The sequence below is a fragment of the Schistocerca americana genome, chromosome 7, assembly GCF_021461395.2.
Source record: "Schistocerca americana isolate TAMUIC-IGC-003095 chromosome 7, iqSchAmer2.1, whole genome shotgun sequence".
NCBI classification, from domain to species: Eukaryota; Metazoa; Arthropoda; class Insecta; order Orthoptera; family Acrididae; genus Schistocerca; species Schistocerca americana.
Genome location: NC_060125.1, coordinates 542,866,574 through 542,877,680, shown reverse-complemented (window position 1 = coordinate 542,877,680; position 11,107 = coordinate 542,866,574).

Here is an 11,107-nt window from a genome sequence, read left to right as displayed (position 1 = left end):
AAAAATTAGACTCTCCAAGGAACATCTAAGCCAATAAAAAAAAATTATGCTCAAAACAAATTTCTACCCTTTTCTACTCCCTTAATAGGTAATTCCACAACACGATACCAGTTCTCAGAGAGTACAATTGAGTACATCAGTTAAAGAATAAGCTTCCACGAACAATCGCTATCAAGCTGATGCACGATCAACGAATTCCCTTTGAGCTCCACATAACACAGCTCTGTTTAAAACAGTGAGAAACAGGGGTGACCATTTACCCGACTAGGCGGCCACCACGGATCCGCGGCACGATGCGGCACTCGCTTCTACGCGCCACGACCCTCCCTTCAGCAACATCACCCCGCGTTCTCCCGTCTAACTGGCGTCCACCTCTCGCCTGTTCCGGGCTGTTAGCCTCACTGCCCGTCCACACGCGTCAGTGTCAACAGAGGCGTGGCAGCGTTCACGTGGCCACAGCTGCTCCCGCGTCACACTTCCTTAGCCGACGGCCTACAAGCGCCATCCGCCCCTCCTCCTGCACTAGCGCATTGCCTTCAAATCGTCTCTTGCCGTGGTCACAGCGTAACATTGTTCCGTGGTGCGAGCCCTCTTACCACACCACCAGGAAGTGCAACTGCCGCACCAGCGATGTTGGATGGCGCCGTATCGATACCATGGAGGTAGAAAAAGAGGGGAGGTGGCATTACGTCACAAAAGTGAAGCCGATGTCCCCCGTCTTAACTAGCCCAAAACAATAGGTTCACCACATTCACACCCCCATAGTTCGCCTCGGTGAGACTTCCCCGTAACGTCACTTTGTTGTTTTACTTGAGCAAATACGCATTCAAGAACAGAAAAAACATTCGAATTTGCTTTCTTCACACTATGTTTTTGGTGGAAGTCTTGCAACGTTTTGTATTTAAAACAGCTACTGTGCACACACGACAGTAATAATGAACAAGAAATTTTCTTACACAGTAGCCTGCTACTGTTTTGGGGTACTTAAAACGGTGCCCACTCTAGCTTCAAACCAAAGTACACCGTAAGTCAGTAGTGACATCTCTCTTCTTTCTTTACCTCCATGATCGATACGAACGTATCGATGATGATGGAAGTACCCGTGTGCGAAGCCTCAGAAGAGAATGAATACTACCATATTGCATTTGCGTTACTATTTTCCAAGTGGACCCAGAACGTGGCGCGATCGTATGGAATAGTTGAAAAAAAGTATTTTAGCCATAAGATTTTTTTTATCTCAACCTTAACATCTACCAGCTTCGTTCATGGATCATCTTCGCAGAATGTGTATCAAAAGCACAAAATGGAACAGGTAATGTATACGGAAAACTACAAAATACAAAATTCGTAATAGGTACATAAGAATACGGTGCATGAAAACGTACAAGGTAAAAACAGATCAGGTAAATAAATAGATCGTTTTCTTTTCTAGCTGACATAAAATCCAGAACGTCATGATAGGCATAAGAAAGCACACTATATGTTCCACAAATCTGAAACAGTTTTGCTCAACGTATTAACAGGTAGGATAGCGATGTACAAATTGACAAGAAACCAAAGAGGTAAGATTGGTTGGTTGGTTTGGGGAAGACCAGACAGCTTGGTCATCGGTCTCATCGGATTAGGGAAGGATGGGGAAGGAAGTCGGCCGTGCCCTTTCAGAGAAACCATCCCGGCATTTGCCTGGAGTGATTTAGGGAAATCACGGAAAACCTAAATCAGGATGGCCGGACGCGGGATTGAACCGTCTTCCTTCCGAATGCGAGTCCAGTGTCTAACCACTGCGCCACCTCGCTCGGTCCAAAGAGGTAAGAGCTGTACAGTGTACTATACTGGCCCCTGCCTACCTTTTATTTGATTTTGTGTGCGAGTAACGCTTCAAATTATGGCGATCGCGAGAGAAATTATTATTGTTGCTAATTTGGTAGTCGCTGCGCTTGCGACCGGGCAATAATCGCCCTTGAGCGCGAACTGGCTTCTTACGCAGCGAAGAGAAATTGTGTGGCTCTGCTTGCCGTTTAATTAACCTTCCCCAAATCACAAGCAAGCACCCATGAATACGTTATTAATTTTTGTGTCCCGGCTATTTTGAACATATCTTTGGCATTGGCTGATATAATCGTTCACGCTCACTAATTTGCATTTGATTTAATAACTTTTACGTGATGAATGGAAATGCGACCGCAGGCCGCCAAGAAAGTTAATCTTTGCCAGTAACTTTGTGCCATGTTCTAGTTTTCTCTCTCTGAACAAAAAAATGCTTTTGATTAAGTACACTTTAATCTTGCAAATATAAATAATATTTATATTCAGCTCTCAAGGTTATTACGGCCGTGTAATATGAATTTATATTTACTGTTAGTTCAAAGGCGTCTAACCGACATTGAGTAAGCAGTACAGCAAGCCAACGGCCAATCCGATAGTCAATTGATATGATGGGATGAGGAAGCGGAAAGGACTTTCTGGATGAAAGGTAACACAAATCTAAGAATCCATATTCGGCAGAATTACACTTACAGTCTTAGACGAGAGCAGACACGCAGCGTTTTTACAGATTTCGTCACCAATGGCGGCGATCGAGACCTACTTTCATGAAACGAGACAAACGAAATTGTCCTCCTTCATCAAACGAACAAGAACAATGATAATAATAATTTTACACTGTCAGTGATTTTCTTTCAATTACATATAAACACGTTAGTTCTTTTAATGATTTAATGTTTTCACTACACTTATATTTCAATGTTTGTTTGTCATTACTGTCTGACAGTCTCTTTAGGTTATTTTCAGTCTTTATTCCGTCACTTATGAAAATACGTTTGTGGCAGGGGTGGCACAGTATCTCAGTAGTATAAGTCAAGGATCATATTAAAACATATTCTGTCGACATATTCGTGTACCAAAAAGTGACAGCCAATAAGAATTACAAAGAACATCTTTGGAAGACATCTTCGTCGACATAAAATGTAAACATGGATGAAAGTGAGGTTGCTATATAGAGACCGGTAATAGTCATCGACAATAAAAGAGTTACAGGTGTGAAAACATAAATAATGAACTAGTAACAAATTCACCATACAAATTTCGAAAAAGAATGTATAAAATTATAACATTATTACTGAAAACTGAAAACTTACTGTAGGTAATGTCAACAGTGAAGTGCAGGTTTGAACTATAAGCACATAAACAAGTTAACAAGTGGGAAAGAAAACATAAGCTCATTCCCATGTAGCTGACCCTCCTCAATCGGTGACGTAAGTAACACGAAGCTAACACAGGATCACACCATACGCAGTCGTCATCTCAGGTGAGCCACCCTTGTTGAAAGCACGATATTTCAGACAGTTATACATATTGTAGTCGTGTGAATCGTAACCTAGATTGATACACACAGTGAACTATTACGGTTACGATGTACAATGGTAAAATACAGATTTCAGGAAACACCATAACGTTAGAAATCAGTGAATAACAGGCAAATGCAAAATAGTCTATCAATGGAATGAATACAAAACTAAACTGTTTATTTCATCCGTTACAGAAGAATATTCACTGAGAAGTAAAATACAGATATTAAGGTATGGATAGAAAAATTAAAACCTCGTGCTACACGTCACCCATTACAAAAATTTCATAGGTAAATAGATGTAAGCGTAATGGTGGTATTTAGTAAGAAGTTGTCTTCTTTTAAAGGGGGGGATGGGGACACTTTAGTAATATATCCTTGAGGAGAGTTTAAAAACCAAAAAATGAAAAAACATGACATACAAAAAATAGTGAAATGCATAACAAAGAATAAACATCACGTACTATATATAGTGAGCATGATTTGTTAACAAAGTGAACATAAATAGAAAACATAATAAGATATAATTATGTAGTGCATACGACTGAACACAGGTATTCCGTAAGAAATAAGAAGAGTGAAATATACAACTATAACCTTTAAGTAGAACAACTATTAACTATGCAATTTTAAAGCTAATTGCAAAAAAAGAAAACAAACAAAAACACATACAAAAACGTACATAAACCGTCGGCAAAAAGTCCCGTCACTAAGAAGGAGTGGTGCGACATAAACAGAAGTTGGTGGGCGTATTTCTACTTATGAAAGATGATGTCTATTCAAATTTAGCGCCAGTCGCTTAACAGTGGCCTGCTAGATCACCAGATCTATTCCAGAAGCGCCACTATGGGGACGCAAATCAGGTTTGCTTTAAATACACAGTGTAATGGTCGTGAGCGTTAGTTACCTTTGAAATTGGGCGCGGTGACTCGACGTTAGTCAAGACTGCATTTAAGACGACAAAGACGCCATTATCAACACCTCACTGAGTTTGAATGTGGCCGTGTAACTGGGCTGGAGATCCTTCTGTGATAATGCAGAAAGACTTGGCAGAAATTTACCCATTGTACAGTCTTAGACATAAAAATTGACCTCCGGCCGGCTGCCACAGAGACTAAGACCAAGTCGTTCACTTAAAGTGGCCAATAAAACTGACCGCCCCTGACAACGCTGAAGTCCGGCCTACTGGGCAATCTGGCAACAGTGTAAGGTACGGAATCGTTAGGAGGGCGTGTTATCTACATCCGAGATGTTGTCGTGTTGTGAGAGCCCGTAGTCTAGTGGTAATCGATGAGCATTCTAAACTTAAAGTCGCGTGTTCGCGTCCAACTGTATCCCTTTTCTTTGTTTACCATATTTCGACCATCGTCTAAAGTTATGAGCATGCTTGAACATCGAACATAATTCGCTTCACATTCAACCCACCAGTCATAAGAAATAAATCGAGAAACAATTCTGAAGGACAGATTGTGGCTGCGTCGCGATCGGAACAGCTCACGCTCGGCCGTTTCCTCGCGCTGTAGCGGCTACAGGCCAGACACCACCCGCAGCCTGAAATCGGGCACTGCCCAGGTGAATGCGGTGCGACGCTGTCAGTGTCTGTATCAACTACCACTTTCAATTTGAAGTTCAGTTAAGCAATGGATTTTGCATGCTTGAAAATCATCAACTACGGTTAAGCGTAGTAAAATTGGGTCGCAAGTGGAGAAACGTGTAACATTTGCAACATAGTATTCACTTTTATTTACTATACAGTATTTGCATTCAACAGGCATGGTTCAGAAGTCTGATGTAGGAGTACTGCATGCTCTAATTCGAAGCAACAGAAATCGACGGAGAGACTATTATTGCAGTTTTTCTTGAACGTTTTCAGGTCGCTCATTTAGCATTCCCATGCAATACTGTCACTGGTGACGAGTTGTGATGCCTTTATAGCTAACTTACTAAGAAGAACTGAAAGACTGAGGCCCACCAAAATACATAAACTCGAGCAAAGAGTAGTGTGAACATAATATTTTCCATCTGATAGCTCCAAAAATGTGTTTTGCACTACGAACTCTTCCCCAAGGGTGTGTCCACCTCAGCTTGAATTTGCTGCCAATGATTGAGATGTTTTTGGTCGCAGCGTAAGAAAATCGACTGACAAAACTACATCACGTGTGCTACTGCATGATAACGCACTCTGTTGATTTGAGAAACAAATTTATCCAGGACATTGGTAGGGAAGTGCTCTCAAGTACTTGTATTGATAGGGAAGTCTGATCGTATATTCGTAAAATTTTACTTTTCGCGCTCTTGATCGATCAACCGTGAAGGCAATTAGTTTCTAGACTAAAATGCTCTTCAAACTACACTTGTTTAAAGACATCTTTAGAACCAGTAGGTTTCTACAGGCGTAGAATCTGTAAACTACTTTAGCATTGTCAGATTGTTTTAGATATTGTGAAACAACATGAAGTTGCTGATTAAGTTCTCTTCGATGATTACTGTTGTGTTCAATAAAATAATCGGAAATACAATTAAAATATTCACTGTATTAATAAATATTAAATTCGACTTACAGAAACATCACGACAGCAGTTCATCTTATTAAAGCATTAGGTGTCTGTTAGACGATTGTACCTATTTTAACACGAATTAGTAGGATATTACCGCGTTTTGACTTAGAAAAGATCTGTATTTACTTCATGTTCTGAATCATACTCAAGTATTCAAATCCCGCTGGAAAAGTATATTTCAAGTCAGATGGTTTTGCTCCTTCTGTCATTGATAACGATCACAACGAAATTAAGTATAGGAACCCTACAAATCCCTTGAGCTCATACTGCGGTGCTGTGCAGATGAAAAAAACTAGTTTTCCACAATTATCACACGACAAATGGAGTTTGTCGGATTCCACTAATTATGACTTCGTTATTAACTGTTGGTTCTGAGGCACTTTTCTGCCGCTTATTGTAACTATTTTTTGAATGTAAGAGCTGGACGAATACAAAAATCAGATTTTCGGTACATCGAATATAGGAATTCACCTAAGCCTTCACGTTTCGAGCAACGCCAGAACATCCGTCAGAAAAGCTGACAAAAAGAAGCCAGGTCATGCCTGTCTTCTGGCGGGAGTGCCAATAACAGTTGAAAGGTCTCTGTTGGATTCCTTTCATGTTAATTTCTTAAATCTGTTGTCATTTACGGCATAAATTCCTCTTCTAAATTTACTGTGGTGTTTCTGACTATCTGGGAGGAGACTGAGCAGTGGAACGTGTTACTTTTACACATAAACAAGAACGAGCTGTCACACTACTACACTATAAACACAGTTTATATGTAATTCATGTCACACAGTCTGATACGGAACCTACATCCGCTTTCTTTTATATACTGTATATGATAAGATACTGTCCTTCCCTTCTGTGTGAGAGGATGAATGAGCAAATGTATTTCTAGTTGCATGCTTGATGGTAGCAGACAAGCCTGTCTGCTAGAGAACAGTAGGACCAACGTCAGAACAGGTAGCTACGCTTTCCAAAAGCAGAGAGGTTTCCATTCTTAGTATGTTCCTGTCCGTCCCTTGTCATGTTGGCATAGGAAGCTGTCTCTCTGGTCACTTCCGTTTGTATCTGGGAAGCACGCTCGGTAGGAGCGCAGGTCAGTCTGTCCGTGGCGAGCGTCTGAAGTGGTAAGATCTCCGGCTAAGCGCGTGTCTGCTAAGTCCGTAGCACAATGGATTTCTTAAGTTCAGCCTAACTGAAAATTTAATCACCTTTATTTCAGGTTTAGCTCTAAAATATCTAATGTTATCTTAAATTGCAACACAGTGTAATTCGAGTGTGAAGTTCATAATATCTTCCGGTAGTTGCTTTGTCACTACTTTGTGAGTAAAGTGGAACCACGTGTTGATCAGTAACTCTGACTAAGATCATCAATCTTAAATGTGAATGTGCGTGGATTATGACGTCTCATCTTGACAATATTTTTCAATATAGCAACTTTTCTTTATGTTCAACCCATGTGGGCCGTACTTTGTGAGACCAGTACCACGTGCTTATACAATTGTTTGACCCATCAGGTTAATAGTAAGACGATAGTAACCAGTTCGAGGTTTTTCTTTTGTAAATTGCGTTTCGATGTAATTTATTTTAATTATCAAAATCATTGTGGAGTTACACCCTTTGTGTAAACCAAGTTGACCACGTGAAGCATGTGGTGTAATCATCAAAGTAGCCCTCAGCTATTCTTTTCGGGAAGATTTCACAGAGAGTTAGTATGAATTTAGTATACCAGTGTATGGTAATTTCATGACGGGCAGGGTTGCGCTACGAACGTAACTTCCTTGGGTGAAAATTGAATCGGTTGGTTGTGGTTAATTTCCTCTTGGATATGTTTAAACGTTCTTCGTGTGTTATTTTATAAATGCTGTGTTGTATGTAGTCTCCCAATCTTGGCTCCCTATTTGATGTGTTCCGTAAGATTACAAACTGACATTTTCGCAATCCTAAATAAGGCACCAGTTTAATTATGAATTAAGTTTGATATGCTGAAATTTTAACGGAACGATGATCAATGTTAAAATAAATGTCCATATATAAACTGATTTATTTCTTTTTATTTAAATTGTCTTTTATATATATATATATATATATATATATATATATATATATATATATCACCGGTTGTCGTAAGATGAATACTAAAAGATTATAATTAATGTTAGTCTCGTTGGGAATTTGGTAAGCTAGACTGGATACCTGGTGAAACAGTTGCGCAGTAATGCAAGGTTAACTTCCTCTCATAGCTCACAGCTTTTAACCCACTTTTATGGTCTTGAATATCAGCACCGCTTACACCTCAAATTAATGCAAAAACATTACACAGTGATCTCTATAACAATGATACGCTAACTCGACCACTGAAGAAGCTCCAAAATATGTGAATCGCGTCTGGTGAATACGCTTTCAAGGTTTCGGTGCGATGAAGACAGTGAAACGCAAATAATTATCGCAGTTACTAATTTATGACGTTTCACCATTTGCACTCAGTGTATAAATGTATTACAAGTAATCACACTTTAGCCCCTAAACCTAGTTACAGAAATGCGAATAAGACTCATTGAAATATAATGAGTATATTCCGGCCCTTGCCACCCACAACTTTCAGACGAAGCTGTAGTCACTTCTAAGGCCACTCACAGAACACATCAGCTGGTATCCTTCATCGCAGTATAACTGAAACTTGGCAACAACACAAAATATGTTTGGCAACTCTGTGACCGACGAGTTACTTCCTTGATGGTACGGAACTATCCTACTAAATTCACTTGATATTATCGTGTCATTTCAATTGAATAATGTGTGTGATTTTGTCTTGAGATGTGATATAAGGATATCAGTTAATGATTTTGAGTCCACGAAAGCTGTTCCACACGGGAAATACAAGTGATCTCTTCTCTTACGTTGCGTTCAATCTGTCATACACATGGACGCTGCACATCTTCGCTAGCCCCGAGGTAATGTGCTTGCTTCCAACGTTCCAGCTGCTTTTGCTCGCCTTTCGAGCCTCACTGAAAGCCAAATTTTTAATTCTATTGTAGCAGAGCTACGATCAGACAGACAGAAACTCAATGTGAGAATCGTAAGAGAACGCTCGAGCAAGTCGGTAATATCCTACTAATTCGTGTTAAAATAGGCACAGTCGTCTAACAGACACTTAATGCTTTGTTAAGATAGACTGCCGTCGTGATGTTTCTGTAGTAAGTCGAATTTAATTTTTGTTAGTACAGTGAATATTTTAATTACATTTACCACTTGTTTATTGAACACAACAGTAATCATCGACGAGAACTTAATCAGCAACTTCATGTTGTTTCACAATATCTAAAACAATCTGACAATGCTAAAGTAGTTTACAGATTCTACGCCTGTAGAAACCTACTGGTTCTAAAGATGTCTTTAAACAAGTGTAGTTTGAAGAGCATTTTAGTCTAGAAACTAATTGCCTTCACGGTTGATCGATCAAGAGCGCGAAAAGTAAAATTTTACGAATATACGATCAGACTTCCCTATCAATACAAGTACTTGAGAGCACTTCCCTACCAATGTCCTGGATAAATTTGTTTCTCAAATCAACAGAGTGCGTTATCATGCAGTAGCACACGTGATGTAGTTTTGTCAGTCGATTTTCTTACGCTGCGACCAAAAACATCTCAATCATTGGCAGCAAATTCAAGCTGAGGTGGACACACCCTTGGGGAAGAGTTCGTAGTGCAAAACACATTTTTGGAGCTATCAGATGGAAAATATTATGTTCACACTACTCTTTGCTCGAGTTTATGTATTTTGGTGGGCCTCAGTCTTTCAGTTCTTCTTAGTAAGTTAGCTATAAAGGCATCACAACTCGTCACCAGTGACAGTATTGCATGGGAATGCTAAATGAGCGACCTGAAAACGTTCAAGAAAAACTGCAATAATAGTCTCTCCGTCGATTTCTGTTGCTTCGAATTAGAGCATGCAGTACTCCTACATCAGACTTCTGAACCATGCCTGTTGAATGCAAATACTGTATAGTAAATAAAAGTGAATACTATGTTGCAAATGTTACACGTTTCTCCACTTGCGACCCAATTTTACTACGCTTAACCGTAGTTGATGATTTTCAAGCATGCAAAATCCATTGCTTAACTGAACTTCAAATTGAAAGTGGTAGTTGATACAGACACTGACAGCGTCGCACCGCATTCACCTGGGCAGTGCCCGATTTCAGGCTGCGGGTGGTGTCTGGCCTGTAGCCGCTACAGCGCGAGGAAACGGCCGAGCGTGAGCTGTTCCGATCGCGACGCAGCCACAAGCTGTCCTTCAGAATTGTTTCTCGATTTATTTCTTATGACTGGTGGATTGAATGTGAAGCGAATTATGTTCGATGTTCAAGCATGCTCATAACTTTAGACGAGGGTCGAAATATGGTAAACAAAGAAAAGGGATACAGTTGGACGCGAACACGCGACTTTAAGTTTAAAATGCACGTCGATTACCACTAGACCACAGCCTCACAAAACACTTCCGCATCTTTCAGTGTTGCCACATTGTGCAGATGGCCGGACTTACCGTTGTCAGGAGTGGTCGGTTTTATTGGCCACCGTAAGTGACCGACTAGGACTTGGTCTCTGTGGCGGCCGGCCGGCGGTCAGTTTGTATGTCTAAAACTGCACATATTTGTTGGCAGCGGTGGTCACGAGAATGTTCGGTCGAAAGAAGACTGGGCTGCACACGGCCACATAGCTCTATGGCGAGGGAAGGCCATCGTGTTCGGCGTATGGCTCTGTCACATCGTAGCAGCAATCTGAGCTGCAGTTGACACCCCAGAGACACAAGGAACTCTTACAAATCGTTTACTCCTTTACTTGACAGGTAGCTCCGAGCGAGATGCCCTGTAGTGTGCAATCCACTGACGCCAAGCCACCGCCACCTACGCCTTCACTGGTGGCAAGCGAGAGCTCACTGGAAGGCAGGGTGGAGGTCTGCTCTGTTTTCTGATGAAAGGGTGGTTCTGCCTCGTTTCCAGTGGCGGCCTTGTGTTGGTTCAGGGAAGGCCAGTCGAGAGCCTGCAGCCTAGACTCTCTAGACCTGCACATGAAGTTTAGGTCTGGGGAGTGATTTCGTATGACAGTAGGAGCATTCTCGTGGTTACCCCTCCCAGTCTGATTCCAAATTTGTGCTATCATTCATGAGCAGCAATGCAGATGGTATTTTCCAAAAGGATAATGCTCGTCCA